At 34.5% G+C, this 5,497-nt stretch overlaps 1 pseudogene; it reads right to left on the reverse strand.

The window, feature by feature from the left end:
• Nucleotides 1–3,505: 3,505 nt before the first annotated feature.
• On the reverse strand, nucleotides 3,506–4,274 carry LOC134262874 (uncharacterized; annotated as a pseudogene).
• Nucleotides 4,275–5,497: the final 1,223 nt, after the last annotated feature.

The following is a 5,497-nucleotide window of genomic DNA, read 5'->3' on the forward strand; positions in this document are numbered from 1 at the left end:
GCAAAAAGTGAGGAACGCACAAATCAGCTTGGATTATTCTTTGCTGAAAATTCAAGTGGGGGATGCAGTAATTGTAAACACATAAAATGGGAAAGGATTAGCAGCACAGGTAAGGTGCAGAAACCTAGATGCTCGTTAAGCTGTTAGATCTTCGTTTTACAAAAAATATATTAACTCTTTGCCTATCATGACGTCTCCATATCAGTGAAATATTCTGGAGAGGGACGTTAAACAGTAATATTTACATTTGCAAATGTTTTCCTTTATATAACACTACTAAAGGCAAGCGTTTTTATAACTGTGTAAATACAGGTATGGGGTCAAGAGGTCATAGATGTGCGTTTGGATAAACGTTCGACGTAATTTCTCTGTGACGTCATAAAGGGTCGACGCGCGTTTAGTGGATTACATACATGCCGTTGGGTTTGAAAAAATTAAGGCATTTCACACGTTAACAGTAATAATCAGGCAAATTTAAAGTATGAATAAGTCACAAATGTAAAGCCCTTCGGGCTTTATGGGATTAGATCACGTGACCAACCCGTTTTACATCTCAATAAAACTCAAAAAATGATACCTTATTTCTTAATACAATCAATCAATCACGCCGTCTGTGACGTAATAGTAGACAATACCTACTCAAGACACAGCTATAATTACGAGGCAAATACATCAATTTGTATCGTTTCATACCTAAATAATAACTGATTGAAGCCAGGACCCTTTTACTGGTTACACCATGTTAACGTCGTCTGCGATTATTCGAGAAAATTTGTTCTCGTTGTTTATCGCTTTTATACATACCTTGACAGAAATATCTCAGTCCAGTGGTTTGTCAAACATTTCCAAACAAATTACTTTCATCACATTTATGTAATCCTGCATTACAGTGTACAAACTCTCAAGGTCAAGGTCGAATACACAAGTAGATATAGAGTAGAGTTCGTCACTAATGCATTTCGCTCCGTACAATTAAATTTTGCGGTGTAATTAAAATGCATTATCCCAAGTGTATTTTACAAATACAAAGCCTTTTAATATTTGCATAAATATATGTACAAATTAGATAAAAATCTTTATGTATATATTTCTTTATATATGCATAGACATCGTAAGCATATTGAAAGTGGACAGGCTAATTGAATGTGGGTGGGGTGGAGGAGGTGGGTGGGGGGCTAAAATTAACAAATTAACTAGAGCCGAGCTCGTTGCAAAGCAACGAATAGGTCTTTCTACGGAGCTATGGACGGAGAGAAATGACCTTGAGTATAGGTCATGCCACGTTCTAATGATAAAGCAATCTTTTCAGGGTAGATATCATCTTATTATATTCTTCTATTAAAAAAGTGATACTAAATGAGTGTTTGCGACCTTGACCTTGTCGAAATGACCTTGGGTCACACCATGACACAAGATAGTGATGAGCATACCCCATTTGTGTGCTACTGTATTGACAAATTCAGACATCTTTTTTTCAAACAATGCATCCAGTCAAAATATCTTAGCCTTAATGACTTTGATGTAAGGTCATAACACATTCTCCATGATTTAAGCCATACTTTTTTTTAGATAGACCTTGTCACAGCTAATATACATGTAAGTGTAAAAAGTTATGGTCAATTTTAAGCAATGTTTAAACTTTCAAAGTTCATGATATACTAGTATTTGATATGATTTTATCACAGGTTACGTACATGACATTGTGATATTTGTGTAATATGAAAGCCCCATCTCTTCTCATTAAAAAAATTATGATCAAGCCTCAGGGTCAAGTTGTCAAAAGTCGGTGTTTTTAGAAAAGAGTTGTCATAGGTAATTCATAGGGATACAATAAAAGCCCTATCTCTTCTCAGTCAAACGGTATGAGTATTGTTAATTTTTTTGAAAAGCAGGTCAAACTTCAAGGTCAAAGGGTAAAAAATTAGTGAATTTTAAAATGTGTTGTCACAGTTAATGAATAAATAATAAAATAAAATGAATTATTTTAAACTTTGTATTTATTTTCAGCATATGGTGAAGTTGTTTTGAAGATGGGTGCAGCAGCATTCAATGCTGCCTGGAATGAGAAACTATCGTCTGCGAGGCGAACCAAAAAGAGACTTGAATCTTCTTAATTGTGGTATGGAAGGAAAAGTTTTCTTGTGAGAGGTGGACTTACAAGAGACATGATGCTTCTTAATTGTAGTACTATAGTTTTTGTTTATAACCTGTTTCTTTGATATTTCTTTTCACATGCCTAAATACTATTTCATCATTTTATTTTGATAATTCTAATTTTTGTACAATTTAAAATATCCTCTTTTGCACCATGTCATTTTTTATTGATGCATGACTTTAATGAAAATTTGTTGACTTTACTGAAAATTTGTTGATTTTTGTAAAAATCTTTTATAATTGATTCATATTGAATTATTGTTTAATGTCAATAATCCTGTTTTATTCCTTTTTTATCCTTTTTTTTTATTAAATACACTTGGTTGTGAAAAAGTAAGTTATTAAACTTAAACAATTTATGTAATATTTGTAAGAAAAGTTTTAACATGACAGTATTAAATGTCACTGATTTAAGGATTATCCATTGTTTGGATTATATTTGCATAAAGATGCTGTTTAAATGACATAACGATGTATAATATTTTTCATTTTTTGATAATTGAAATTTTATTTTTAATTGGAAACTGCAATTATACATGAATATGAAATATTAAAGGAATGTTTGTTGTGTTAATGCTATTAGTGTTCAGTTATAGTATTATATAGTTATAATGCCAGTAAAAATGTATAATTGTCCTTTGAATGAGTTCTACCAGATCATACCAGAATCATGGTTTTAATACGAGTTGTTGATAGCTACAACAGATCGTTTCAGGATCATGGTTTTAATACGAGTTGTTAGCTTTAACAGATCATACCAGGATCATGGTTTTAATACGAGTTGTTAGCTACAACAGATCATACCAGGATCATGAATTAAATACGAGTTGTTAGCTTTAACAGATCATACCAGGATCATGGTTTTAATACGAGTTGTTAGCTTTAACAAATCATACCAGGATCATGGTTTAAAAATGAGTTGTTGATAGCTACAACAGATCGTAAAAGGATCATTGTTTTAATATGAGTTGTTAGCTTTAACAGATCATACCAGAATCATGATTTTAATACGAGTTGTTGATAATTACAACAGACCATACCAGGATCATGGTTTTCTTGCTCGTTGTTTAGTTTAACAGATCATCTCAGAACCATGATCCATTAGCTCATTTGCATGTAAAATTTTCCTATACCGAAACCATATCAAAACCATGGTTTACACACGAGTCGTTAGCATGATCCAATAGGCTTTTTTTCTGTTTGGGTATCACTCTATTTCAGACAAATTTAGAAATGTTGAGCCTGTTAAACCCTTGGATGGGTGACAACTTCATGTTAAATATCAAATCTTGTAATAATTATTCAAAAAGCATATTGAGGATTACCAGGGGTATAATAGCTCAAAAAATAACTATAAATCAATATATAAATGTAAACCTTTATGGGAAATCTTTGGTTTATTGAACATCATAAGGTTTTCTGTGCACGTTTTCTCAATGTCAGTCAGTTCTCCTAACCCAGTGAACTTCTCCAGCATCACCATCAATGCTGCTACATGTGTAGATGCTTACACGTTCCGTTTGGGCCCTTACCAGCAGGACATTCGCAGTGGGAACTTAAAATATCTCCGGATTGCTTTTCTAGTCGAAGTTTGTAGTTGTATGTCACCTGATTGATAAAAATACATGCATGGTATTTGCCCAATTCATTAAAATACAAAGAATACGTGTATTACAAATTACAAAATGGACTTTCTATCTGGAATAAAATGATAAGTATAGAGGCATAGATTAAATTTCTTGCCGAGTCTATGTTAATGTTCAACTGACCTTATTTTTCATTGCTGCATTGACTATTCCCGTTAAAAATGTGTCGGCCTGAATTAGCACAGAACACGCAAGGATTCTCTTGGAATCGTACAGCAATTCGCCATTCTTAATGGCCTTAATATTTCTTGCCGAGTCATAATCACCTACGAAAATAAATACTTATTAATTTCATTAATAAAGTTCATTGCATTAAAAACAAGAAGTCCGTTAAGAAATCATTAATGCTCACTAGTGATATCCCTGCTCTAATGTTAATTTACCATCTCTTCTGTGTTCACTGTTTGAAATAGCTTTAAATATTTCCAAACAATGAGTAGCAAGAAAATTGGTAGAATTCATCAGCATATACATGTAGGTATTGGGTCAAATTTATAGGGAGCTGGCCCCATTCACATTATTGCTTAAATGAATTCAGAAAAGGCTCATTTTAGGGGGGGGCTAGTACTAGTATGACCTACACTTGAGGGGAGTAAACAATGGGGCTATTGTGTAAGAGAACAATGGGGAGAACAATGGAGACCCAGATGACCATGTCCGACTTATGGTCGATTGCCCTTAGACAATGGTGTAGCCTAGACCTAGAAAGGAGTGAGTACAAGGGAACAATGGGGTATAGAAAAAAGGGAACAATGGAGAGTGGGGAAAAACCAGTGATGTCAAGAAAGGGAACAATGGAACTAATTTGGGGATTTTTCACTCGTGAAAAAGGTTGAATAATCAAACAAAAAGAAAGGAGATGTCATTGTAGACTAACGTATGGTGACCATGACCTACTTATTCATTTCTGAATAAAAAGAGACGCAAAATGAAATGAGGATCATACTGCGTGCCGAGATTACACCAGAGCACAACATAATGTCAGCGATAAAATACTATTATAGAATCGCAACAGAAGAAGGGGAAGGACAAGCGGGGATTGTGAATTTCTTGAGAATTGCAGCGGCTGTCAAAAACTCATAGATGGTTATATTGCAAATAACCCGAATGCGACCTGCTGTGACTACTGCACGAAACATTACGATTTGAGAAATAAACTCGTACTTTTATGCGTAAAGTTTGTTTGTTTGTGTCTTTTTTTAAATGTGTTACGTTTTGCGTTGAAATTTTGTGACTCAACTATTGGTAATAATTGAGATGATTTCAGATTGTTGTTTTATTAACTTTAGATACTGACATTCGTGAACACACCATTTCTCCAGATTACTATGCAGTCTTTATACACTGTGACGTCAACCGACCTATCAAACCCCTCGTCCTCGCCATTTACATACCAAAGATGACGACTCACCCTGCAATGCATTCATCTACCCCGGAATTATTGACGACATACCCACACGCATATTCAATCACCACTTTCACCCCCCACATATCATCAGAGAAAGACAATAATACCCTCTTCTGTTCTATCATCATTACACCCTCAGTCAACATTATACAGTTCCCGCTTACACTCAACTATATCTAATGACCATACAACTGAAAAGTCCACAACATCCAGTTCCCCTATCACGAGTACAATTGAGGACATCAGCACCACGGAGGGCGTGACGACCAGGGGTAGTTCAGCAGAGGAC

Source organism: Saccostrea cucullata, unplaced genomic scaffold (genome assembly GCF_032062105.1).
Source record: "Saccostrea cucullata isolate Sc308-1 unplaced genomic scaffold, CSIRO_AGI_Scuc_v1 ctg11660, whole genome shotgun sequence".
Taxonomy (NCBI): Eukaryota; Metazoa; Mollusca; class Bivalvia; order Ostreida; family Ostreidae; genus Saccostrea; species Saccostrea cuccullata.